The sequence below is a fragment of the Ascidiella aspersa genome, chromosome 4, assembly GCF_963924565.1.
Source record: "Ascidiella aspersa chromosome 4, kaAscAspe10.2, whole genome shotgun sequence".
Lineage (NCBI taxonomy): Eukaryota > Metazoa > Chordata > Ascidiacea > Phlebobranchia > Ascidiidae > Ascidiella > Ascidiella aspersa.
In genome coordinates, this window is record NC_139450.1 from 33,928,145 (window position 1) to 33,941,630 (window position 13,486).

The window sequence follows — 13,486 nt, forward strand, 5'->3', positions numbered from 1 at the left end:
AAAGTCCTACAAGTCAGTAAACCTATATGAACTGAAAAGCTTAAAACAAAATTAGATTCATCAAAGGGACCATCATGTAATCTTTATCAACTACAGATCATAAAATAATAGTTTTGTGACAGTGGCTCCACTATGTCGATGTAAGGTTGTTTCATCAAGATCTCATGCTGTCGATAAACTTCTGTGATTTCCGTTCAAGCAATCTACATTTCCGCATTTTGCTTTATCTCTTATTCAACTTGATATATCTGCCACTCGAATAAACGCAGTAAATCTGCAATTTCTTACAACGCGTAGTTAGTACAAGTTAACGGACGTTTTTGTGCCTTTTTTATTCATTGTTAAAATGACATGTGATGGTCAATATGTGTTATAATCGTCAATAATTTGCGCTTTAAATGAGCGGCTTTCTAAACTTATATTCGAGCACGCTGTTATTATGATTAGGAAGTAATTTTGTTTACTCAGTCAGTTTGTTTAGGAATTTAATTGATTGCTTTTCTCTACTGCACACTTCCCACCTAACGAAAGCAGACCTTGGGGGCATTTTTCGCGCCGCATTCAAAACAAGGCTTGTCCAGCCGAGCAAAGCTTGTAAACTCGCAGCCCCGCAAAGTCATAAAACTGTCTGAGTTCGCATCACACCCGTGCTTTGCAATTCATTACTGTCAACAAGTTATGGTCCAATTAGGACGTCGCGTGTATTAAGCTCAACAATAAACACAGTCTAAACTTAACGACGGTTTTCTTTATGATGTATTTATAGCCACAATCTTTACTGCTTGATTTCCGAGTAATTTACAAGCTTTAGTTGTAATTAAATCAAGCAAAAGACCACCAAATGTAACACGGTTTAAATAAGAGTATCATCACATATCTTGCATATGAACTCTCTAGTTCTAACTTGCAATGCTGAGCAAATACTTTCATAACATTTGTATATTGCCTTCAACTGCATAGCACAACAAACTACACCAAACAAAAATTACTATATAATAATTTATCTGTTGTTTTTTAGAACACTAATAAAGTCTGCCGCTGCTCTTCATTCTTCAATTATAAAGCTCAGGCTAACGACAATACAACGGCGTAAGTAATAGTATACTGACATTTTATATTGGAACTCAAAATAGCACAATTTAGTGCTTTGAGTTATTACAATATGTTGCTAGTAAACAACCTGAAAATTACTTTAACTATAGCTGTTTCGCGTTCGAATGCGAAGCTTAAATGGTATTAGACGACATTCTCTTTAAATAAACTGTTTGTGTTCAGAACTTTGTCTAATCCTAAGACGGATACATTTTGTCGAATAACACTCTCTCGGTGTATTTACTTCTCAATGTACTGTAATGGCAAATCCTGGTAATTTCGATTACATACTTGGCCTGCAAACTTCACAAACTTAATACAAGTGATTAAATCCCCTTCATTGTGCCTCATTAAGTGCTCTTGACATTGGGCTTACACTTTCTCTAAAACGCTTCTTGACTTGGAAGCAATTGCCGCCGAGTTGCAGCGTAGAGACAATAGAACGCTCAAAGGCTAGGATCAGACGTTGCGGAGATAGGTTTGTTCTACGGAGAATAGCGATAAAGTCTCGACACCAAAGTTGCTTTGTAGAACCGCAACTTGTAAGGACGTGTGCGGCTTCTATGGAAAAACTGATAAGAGCTTGGACCTTGACTTTAAGTTATTTAGAAGCGTGCTGACTTGCATAGCTTGAAACATGTTAACAATTGTAGTTATGCTGGTGCTTTGTACAAAGCAAATAACTTTGCGAACCCAAAATTCAACAAATTTCTATTTAAAACTAGATACAACTTAGATCGTGTCTTTTCAAACATTTGGTAAAAACTGTCAAACTTTCACTTGAGATTTTACCGAAGCCCGCAGACAAATGCCATGGAAAAATTATTATCTGCTATTTAGCATGCTGATTTAACTAAATGTTGGAGTAAAGGTGAAATTCTACTTTATTTTACACGAAAAACTGTGTTACCAACCCAAAGTTTAACTAATGACCATTTAAAATAACTTATAAGTTTGCAAATGTTCGGTTTCAATGTTAAACTCATAATGAAATTCTAGCTGGGACACCATTCATAGATTTTTAAGCAATCTTGTGGTTTCAATAATGATTTTTAATTAGGCTTGCGTAGGGAAATATGAATAGGTAATGTTAAGTTAACATTGTCTTTACGATTCATGGCACGTTTGCGTAATAAATTCACGTTTGCCTTAATGTTTTTGTCGTCGGTTTTTTAAACACACTCGCTTACTATATTTATATAGTTATTTAAAAAAAGCGAAATATACCAAATGAAACCTATGAAAAAATATTGAATCTGTTAGAACATCGAATCGGCTTTAGGTAAATTTAGTATAAAAACAGGATGAAAGACGGAGAAAATTACTAATATTGATCTCTAATTAGGCACACGCAAGAAAATGTAAATAAGTAATGCAGAGTCAATTTGTCCATTCTGTTCGCGACACGTTCGCCTAATAAATCCACGTAAAGATAATTTGGCGCAATTAACTTGCAATATCGGGGTGTTTGTGTTGTGTTTACTTCATAAATGTGATTTGAATGCAATATACACACAAATGGACAACATTATGCTGTTACGTCCAATGTTTTTCCCAAAAAGAGAAAACAAGTTCTCCCGAAAGGTCGTAAATCATTCGAACCGACCAGCAAACTAACGCAAGAAGCTCTAAATTTACAAATATCAAACTTTCCAGCTTCGCCCTAAAAACCACACAAACTCTGTCGTAGCTCATCTTCGCTTGTGATGTGTGTTGAGCGCCATATGGCCTTACAGCAAGTGATAGCCCTGATGTTGGAAGTGATATCCCGGGCATATGTCACTAACACGAGTAATTGCTCTGCGCTGTCGCAGGGGAACCACCGCAAGCCTTGTCTTGTGTAATTGCTCCCCTGCTGTCACTACAAGTGATCTCAACGGGGTTTCTCTGACATGCACACGCGTGTACTACAATGCTTGGTTGCTGCATCGATCAAACAAATGAAAAGACGATTGAATTAAAAAGCGAGAACTGCAACTGAACTATACAGACGAGGCTTTTTAATACAGACTTACTAATATCAAAAGCTTAATATATATATTGCTATTACTTCTCTTTCAAGGCACTAGTAAAATTGTAAATTGTTAAAACCACTTTGTCTAGAAAAATCGCTAAACTGTTGTTCTTAAAACTAAAAAATGTTGCACACACAGACAAACTCTTTCGATGCGTAAACAAAAGCAACCGTGGTAAGCAAAATATTAAATACATTTCTATCTTGTGTTCCAGTAGGTTTTGCGAATATTCTATATTTAAAAAAACAGTGCTTTCATATACCTATACATATATTCAAAATCTCCATATAGTGTTTATATCCAAGCACACCTTTTTCCTTCATTAATTATGTCGTACACAACACGAATGTTGGTTTTAAAAGGTTTTTTCAAATCTTGAATGAAAGCTTTACTTCTTCTGTACAACTGCATATCGGTCATTTAAAAATATAAAGCAACCCTCTTATATAAGCACATATTTTTCGCTCATTAATTATGTCCTTGCAAGGTATGCTGCTGTGGTATTTCTGCGCGATTAGCAAAACCCCGCTGTTGGTTACACGTGTAAGCGCAGCGCCAGTCTTCCAGCAAACTGGCCAGGACCCTGGTTAATTACTAGCTTCGACAGGATTCGTTCAAACAAGCGCAGCTTGGACCTTATTGTACAAGGTTTGATGTCCAGCGCTGTGGGTTTTTCGCACCAATATTCGCACCACATGTTGTGTTGGCTTCTACCATTCGAAACGGGTAATTATAGACGAGTGGTCTGGTAAAAACTTCGGTCAGTATGCTTTCATGTTGGAATGTATATAGTCTGATCGAGTGTAACCGTATGTCAATACGATAATAAGTCCGACTTTATTAATTAAATTGTTAGGCAGAGTGGGATATTGGTAAAACATTATATGGTTTAATGTTGAATTTTTTGTCCGGTAAGGCAAAATCGGTATATTTATGCAATTGACGAAGTTCGACAATTTGTTAATTGTATGGTTTAATGTTAAGTTAATTTATTTTCGATGGAGCATTATATCGGTGTATTAGGCGAATGACAAAGTTCGACAATGTCTGAATGGTCTAGCGAAAAAAAATTATTAAATCGACCAGTTTATGATTTGTTGTCACAATATGTTTAGCCTATCCCACAAATCGATTACGAAATTAATTCACGATGTTGAAATATAATAATGATAGAGCTAAGATTTTGTCTTATAGTAAATCAATATGTTGCTTGATGTTATTTTTTTGTACTTTCGCCCTTTAGGGTATCACTAGTATCGTAATGTTAACATAAATGAACAGAACGTTTTACTTTTTGCCCAGCCACCGTTTGAATTATCTCGACATAGCCTCAAGGTCAAGGCGATTTAATTTCGAAACATTATAGCCTTGTGTTCAATACACCTGTCTATTAGGTTTCCTAACGGCAGAGTTTAATGTTAGCAGGCAAAATTTCACATGAAAACGTAAGGCGACATAAATCAGAGGTACGTTGAAATATATTACTGAAGCTATGTTTGATGCTGGCGTTGCATAGAAAGCGGTCTCACCCCTTCCATTGTCCGGGGTATGAAAAAGTCAGAAGACGTCATAACGTGTCGTCACAAAAAACGTAAAAACAAGCCCGTCAATGAAAGTTTGTAGTTTAAAAATGAATTTTTATATTAAAATGACCGTAAACATTTCCACGCAGCGCGAAAAATGTCTTTATATCGTTTAATTTGCCAAAACTTTCATTTAATGAAATAGGTCAAGACATACCAGGAATAAAAAGTCGATAATTTGTGCATTTACGTAGTTAAAATGGTCAAAAATACAGTTTTGGAGGGCAATGGCCACACCCCCTGGATCCGCCCCTAAACCTTAGCATATATTTTTTCTATTATAACCCAGTTTTCATTTCACATAAAACACGCGGTGGTCCGCAACCTAATATCTCGTCAAGGTCATTTATCTTGGTGGTTTGACCTCTGCAGCGACTTTCCGCTTTACACGCGATCGCGACCTTCCGCCTACATATATTCATGCGCCAACAAACAAGCATTGTGTTGTCATATACGTCACGCGTCGTTTAGCTGACCAAGCTTTAAGGCTAAGAATCCAACCGCTGCAAATAAATCTGTCAGCCAGTTGTCATGGATATAAGCCGAAAATGAATTCTGTCGTGATATTGTTTAATTTGTGACTTGTTGAACTTAAGTCTTATTGAAATGCCCTCAGGTTGGGACTGGGTATTCAATTAAGGGTTTATTTTAAATTTTAAACATATTGTTAAACCTTCTCAATATTTTAAAGTGGAAGTTGTTTGCCTCTTGCTGGGTAGTACATACCTGCAGAAATAGCGCATGTATATGTTTAGGAAATCTATAACCTTTTTCAGCTGATTTTTCTGTCTTTCGATTTCTCAAAAACGTGTTTCTTGTACAAGGTTCAGTGGATCATTGGGTCGCCAAGCCTTTCTGTTATACTTTGGCTTAATATTTCTATCGCCGCCAAAATGAAGTTGATAAACACTGTTTTAAACGTTGTGCATTTTGGGGGATGATTGACGTTTTGCAAGTTTCAAACTGAGCAGTGCTGCTATACGTTGGCGCCATTCCAAGGCGGCTTAAGCCTAAACCCTGGCAATATAAACTATAGGACCGAAACATTGAAACCACTCACGCTAAGCAGCCCGTTTGACGTAAACAGTAATGCGCGAGATTACCTATATTAACGTGTGGGAGCTAACAAGGCGTAAAAGTTAGTAGATGCGCACTTGACGCGTTGCTAGATAACTTGATCTGTTTCGTTGCACGCGTTTTAATCAGGCGAAATGCGTGCGCGGTTTTGGGGTTGCATGCACTAGTTTCTGCTAAAGCATAGTCTGAAAATAATTTCAAAGTTTGAAAGCATACTAACTTTACCCAAGGAACTATTTTAACTGGACAACTTTAAATCATTTCATAAATCTTTTTGTGTCAGCTGGTGCAGTTTTATAATGTGAGTTAAAAAGCCAAGGCACTTTTCAAAGGTGGAGGAATAATTTTTTTTAAGGGATTAGTTAAGGATTTTTTACAAAGTAATATAAAGTACATTTTTACGCCTAAATAAAACAAAATAGGTACAATGCCTAAGAAGTATCGTAAATGTCGTTGTACCAACAATATACTACAACAATTGCCATAATTATAAGAGGTTAGACAAGGTTATATACAGAAGCAGGTTAAATGTAGTAGTTTAGGTATAAGTTTTTCTTTCACAGCCACAACAAAATCTTACGCTTAACATACGTTTATGTATAAGAATTCAATCGAAAAAGTTGCTTTAGAAGTCCAAACTTTAAGGTAAGCCTCGAAATTTCCTTCCAATATTTGAACGAACACACCCAACATCTTACCCCAACCCCCTGCAATGCAGCCCCATGGGGTTGGCGTGCTAACCAGAACACATCCCAACCAGCTATTAGAAGTCTGTCCGTTATCGAGATCCCTGCTACGATATACCCAAGGCGTATGACGTCAATTCAAGGCTAGTTGGTCTCCTTTAAATAACAAACCCGGCATTAGAGCCAAAAGCTGGTTTAAACAGGCGTGAAAAGCGCAGTGTTTTTTGCGGCCTGTTCCAGCGCGTGCCAGGCTCGCTTTGTTTTTTTGTCTTTGTGTTTCGCGAAACCGCCTGGTTTTGCTGGAGATTAGGTTTCGCCAGGCAAACTGTAGGGTTTTATCTAATTACTTGGCTCTTCTGCGAACACTGGAAGCGTCAAATAACCGAATATTTCGCAGGTGAAGTATTTCGCACATTTGACCTACTTGCAGATGATTTGCATTCCTCCGGTTATTCTGATTTCAGTGCGCTGCACAAAAAAACTAAACACAAAAATCTTGGACGTTTAAATTCCAAACTTTCTAAAAAAACAAAATAACGTACATGTTGTACCTCTTGATAATTGTACCTTGAAACAGTATGGTGTCAAAAGGTCAAAATAGCATTAAAACCGCTGATTTACTATATGTTCCATCCCCACTAAAGAATTTAAAACATAAACACAAGGGTTTTAACGGTTCGACCATCTTGTTAATAATCCCAAAAAATACATTAAAACCGTTGATTTACACCAAAACATTCCGATCTTGGAATATAAAAACACATACCTTTAACGGTTCTAACGTGTTGAATTTGTTCAATATCAGTGGAGAATACAATAGTAGAACTGAAATCACACAGTGCCCTGCGAAAATGCCTAAACATTAGAAAATGCCGTTAACAATCTAATACAACAATAACCATAACTATAAGAGGTTAGACAAGGTTATATAATTCGGTTTTGATTTTATCCTACTCTTTTAAAAGATATATTAATTATTAGGTAAAAACGAAATCCCCGGCGTTGCCCAGGAATAAAATAGTATTATTCTACTTCGTATTTTAAAATCTTGCAAACTTTAACGGTTCGACCATCTTATTAATATTCCCCCAAAACACACTGAAACCGCTGATTTACACCAAAACGCCCCTATCCAATACTATCCAGCCAATGTTTAAATCAATGGTACAAAGAGTTAGCTGCGTTCGCGAGAGCTCTGTCAACTAAGGGCTCGAGCTAATGGGTCAGAATCTACGCGCTGTGGTTGATGACAGAATTCGACATTTCGTCGACAGATCGCCAGACTCTCTCCGACACAAGAACGTGGATTATGTTCGCAACATGGTTTTATATCCCGGCTTATTGGAATGTTGTCAGTCAACGCTTAAAAGCTGCAAAGTGTGCATCTGCATTCGCACGATTTTTGCCGAACGTGCCTTGTGCCTGGCTGATGTCTTGGCTTGGGGTATATTCTTTTTCGAGTGATGAAACGCAAAAAATAGCGGCGATCAAAATATTTGTTAAACGTCATAACATATTCAAGAACAAAAAATTTTCAAATACCGCATCTTGCTTTTTTTTAAATAAACCGACCAAATTACTATTTTTCTGTTCAATAGCTAAAAAAATACATTCATACCATGTCTTGGTTGGGATATGTTTTTCGAGTGATGAACCACATAAAATAGCAGCGATCAAAATATTTGTAGAAAGTCATAACATATCCAAGAACGAAAATTTTTCAAATACCTCGCATTTTTATATACCTCGCATTTTTTTTTTTATATTCCGACAAATTTTTCTATTCAACAGCTAAAACGGACATTCTTCAACTATAGAGATTAACAAAAATGCAATGTATGTACTATGTACAGGTAAAAACACTCGGTACAACATTTTCTTAGAATGATTCTCGTACTAAGAAAAGCGTGCTATTATTTATTATAAGTTTAGCGCTTACTTCTACAAACGTTCCTATATGGGCTTTTGAAGCTGTTGAACCGATTAGCTTCAGAAATTTAACTTAGAATAGCGCTCAATTATGTTTATTCAACGTCAAATATTACATATAACTTAAAATGTTTTATAAAGTTATTTTATCTTCTTATTATACACGTTTTTTAAGTTGGGCGCATATTTTAAAAGATATTTCGGATTTCGTATACAACATTCTAAAGAGATGCAACATACTACAATGGTACCGGTGGTTCAATATATAAACACAGACCCGAGTTAGATATGGAATTTAAATGAAACTGCAATTTGTATTAAAATCCTGACAAGCATTCGCACAACAGTGCTTTATTTAGTCAAAGTAAGAGAGAAACTTCATGAAGCACGGTTTGTTTTGAATTACACAAATACGGCTACAAACAAAGATAAATTAGATCGTACGCGTACAAAACTACAAAAATGTTTGCCCTTCACGTTTCACTACAATAGGTTCCACTTTTTTAAACAGAAAAGTTTACGATGTTGTAAGAATATCGATGGCTATACAGAAGTAGGTTTTTTTTTAACGTTGGTTATTCAAAACGTTCACGAAATGCTTCCTACTTTTGCATGGGATTTGATATTCATTACTAACTACAACCTCCTACCATTATCTTAAGATTTATTCAAAATGATAAAAAAATTTCTACCTACTTCTGTATGGGATTTGATATTATTACTATAACCTCCAACCATTATTGCTCTAAAGAAAAGTTTCTAGGTAAAACCTTAATTCCATCGCGGATCTGGTATTCGTCAAACACTTCGGGCGAGCGAGCTAAGGCAAGTCGAGCTGTATTAGGAGAAGTCAGAGTCAAGTACGCGCGGTTTCTTTTACAGCTAATTGAAAAGCAGGTCTGTAATTTCACCCGACTGCCAATTGAGTTATAGCAAGTCATAGCAATCCAGCACTAAACACAACACAACTAAATGGAACTAAGTGTCCTTAAATAGTTGCCTGGATTTTCACTTCAAATGACACGATGTTGACTAAGATTTTTCTGGTTTCGATATCGGTAACATGTTCCCACACTCTTTGTGAAATCATAAGTTTTAGATTACTGAAAAAAGTATACTTTGCAAGAAAAACGGGTGGTCCAAAAAAAACAAAAGATTCATAGTACTTTTGCGTATACTATCTTCATTACTGTAGTCTTATTAAGCGTTTATGTTTGATATACTGCACTTTTGAATATTTAATGATAGCTAAGATTTATCTAATCATGGTATATGTAAAGTTGTAGAATATTTTTATGAGCATAGGTAACATGCAATGTAGTATAATATCGCATTTTATGAACGTCATTTAAAACCTCAAACGCTATGAAGTTTTAAATGCGATATAGAAGTAGGTAGCATTTTAAACGTTTTTAATATAAATGTTAGACGCAGGAATTTAAAATCCCATATAAATGAACGTAATTTTTTTTTCAAAATTGAACAGAAGCTGAGGTAAGATTTCAAAAGTTTCGAATATCTCTGTTAAAAATTAATAAAGAGGTATTCGAAACTTTAAAAATGCTACCTACTGCTTTATAGCATTTAAAACGTGTTTCAAGTTTGAGTCAGTCTTTCTGGAATATCGCCACCCGGTAAACTTATTTCATCAGCTTCGCTTTTCTTGACTTTTCTCGCGTGGGGCCTCATTAGAGTTTCAACACTTTCAACTTTCAAACGACCGCTGTTGCCTTGAAGTTCAACCCTGGCACCAAGATAGGCATCTCTGTTCGTGAAATCAAAGAGGGGCATTACACCCCTAAAATATTGTAAAAGAAGCAAAACAAAACTCTCCGCTGTGATTTTAGCTATTTAAACGTTGCTCTGAGTTTTATTTTCTTGTGTGTTTAAGGGTTCTGCGTGTTAAAGGATCATATTCTGTTTGTAGTATTTTATTTCATCCTACCCCCCTTTTATTTTATCTTTGCGATCCAAATTCACCCATTACCCACTCCGAGCCAAGTTCACGGGTATTTATAAAACCAACATAGTCTTCACCTCTGGGTCAAATCTCACCCAAGGCGGTTAGGAGTAGGCTGGGGCGACGACAGACGTACGAAAGTGTCAAGGTATTGAAATGACGCCAACATATTGCGTAAAAACCCTAGGTAAGGCAGCTTTGTGGTAAAACAGGATACAGACCAATTGCTGTGGAAAGATTTCAAAATTTTAACGCTTGCTTTATAACAGAAAACTATTTTTAATTTTTTGCTTGATTAAAGGACAAAACTTTCTTTTAATGTAAAAACAAACATTTACGGTATTAAAGCTTATTACAAACACCACATTTTTAATTTTTGTTATTTTATCCTACTAAAGTAGTTTAAAGTGCTGCTTCAATCGTCATATTAAGTGTTTTTCATATGTGAAACAAAAACACAGTTTTACCAGTAGTATAACAACGAAGTGTTCTCTCAATGCAAAAATACATTTACATTTTTAAAGCTTATTAAAATAAACAACATTTTTCGATTTTTTTTTAATGTAACACAAAAACAGTTTTACCAGGAATATCACAACAAAACGCAGCTTACAATTATAAGAAATATTAAAAAAACAATTTTACAATTGTAAAAATATTCTTGCCGAAAAGATAATTTTACAATTTTAAATTACTTTCTTCCGGCAAGAATACAATTTAACAATTTATGCAATGCCTGGTAGGTGGTGGCACAATATATTCATAACATACGGCCATTTACAACGATTGTGTGGATTATATGAAACGCATCTAACTTAAACTTGCAACAATCTTCTTACACGAAAAACAGACTTCCTCAAAACTGGAGTGAAAGTCTTTTTTTTCCCGCTTGTTTACTTTGCGTAACCTCGACCATTAACACAATGTAAACTTTCAACAACTTCGAGAGAAAATGCCGCGTGCCCCCCAAAAGCCACCCACGTCGGGGGGGCAAGCACGTGGTTGGCGCGACAAGTGTGACGACATAAACGACCTTGTTTCAGGGCGACGCTAATTGGTAGAAATATTTACTCGGTCATGGCGATTTTCTCCCTTCAATGTCACAAGCACTTGATCACGTGTTGTGGAGCGATGGGGGCGATGGAAGCGACGTGAGCTAAACGCGAAAAACGATCTTCAGCCTAAAGCAGTGTTTCTCAACTGTGTTTCGTTGCGACCCAAGTACTACAAGCGTAAAACTAGGAACCAGGCTTTGACGATTCAAATAAATTTAATTTTTAAACGAGAAGGCCGTTTTCGTTTAGTCAAAGCCTAAAACTTAATAGCATCAAAGCCTTTTCATATTGGTAGCAAAGTAGAATAGGAAAATAACTGAACTTACCAATGCACCCAGTATACACTTCTATCGGAATCACCAAACTTACAAGCAGCCAACAAAAGCAAAACCTAAATTTAGGTTTATTCCGGGATTTTTAGCAAGTATAAGCACACAAAATAGTCGTTTTACTACCAAAACAAACCAACAACTATATTTCTACGTGTACTGAAAATACTGATCAACGTCCACAACGCTTACAACGGCCATATCGCTTCCAACGCCGGTACAGTTCAAATGCTCAAGTGTTCACAGGTTGCCCGCGACCACATTTCTTAGCCTGGTGGCACAACGCACACGCATATGAGCCCTGAGTGACAAGCTAGGTGTATTAGCGATCGCACTCTAACGCGATATTTTGAAACCGGATCCCGCCGCCCAATATTGCGTGTAACGCTTTCCACGCGTCGCTATGATGTTGTGTCGATCCTCGCACGACTAAAGTCGCTCTTTCTACAAATGTTCTACGCTTTTGGAGAATTGTATCGCGTGAGTGTGACTGTCTGGCATACACGCCAGAGTTTCTTATCCTTTTGGTCAAAACCTAAATTGGCTCGCCGTTTGATTTGGTTGGGTCGCCGACTGGAGTAGTTTTATATGGTAAGATTGGGATTTGAAATTGTCGAAGATTGCGGAAGGAATACCAAGACGTATAGTAAGAAATCCCATACAATAGAGGCAGCATTTTAACCGTTTCGAGTAGTTCTTTATCCACATATGGGCTTTGATACTCGTACTACGTCTTATTACAACATTACAACTCCAACCAATATACTGAAAAATACAAGACATATAATTCGGACGAATTAACGATAGTTTCTAATGTTTTGTTCGCGTACAAATCGGCAAGTAAAAAGAGTTGGGTCACCAGTTTTGATAAAAAATACGAATCAGCAAGTTCATAAAGAAATAGGTTACATTGTGCGAACGTTCCAGCACAACAATGTGTATTACCGACGTCATAATATATACATAGACCAACTTCTATATGAGCTTTGATATTTTTACTTAAATATGATGTTTACAAACCGTTCAACATTATAAGTTGAACTATAAGTTAACAATATAGACAGTAAAAATACACCAATGTGGTTTCAGACCCTTTCTCCGATATTTATAACGTTAAAGTTGTCAATGGGCAAAATCCCCATTCAAAAGCCGTGTAAAGTGCCACTAAACCTATGTAAGCAGTTTTCCTCGGTTTTGGCGGGATAGCGACTTTTCACGGGCCGCATATCCGGGTCCACACAGTCGCTGAATCACCTGTCGCAAGCTATGACGTAGGCAGGAAACAGGGGCTTGAGAAAATTCCACAACAAACCTTAAGGTCCTTGGCGATGGCTCAACAAACTGTAGTTGCCATTGGAACGGCCTGTGTTTAAAACTTCCCTGTTTAAACAAGCTTCAAGATATGCTCTTTATACGGAGACCGCTTTTGTAAACATAAGCAAATGTGACTGACAAATACCGTTGCATTTGTTTTACGCTTAAAACAACAAAACACAAATATATTAGGTGTAGAATAAGTATATAAGCCCTTGATTTACTATTGCAGTTTGTTTTTAGCGTCATGGCGGAATTTGAAGTAAGGTGAAGAATGAATATGAAAGCCCATACAGAAATCCGTAACAATATGTAAATATGTAAGCAACTCGAATGAATGTTAAGACAATAATTCAATATGTTAGACATATTCGAAGCGTGCACAAAAACCTGCCTATACTTCTGTATGGACTTCAATATTCGTTCTATGTCTAACTACAACCTAA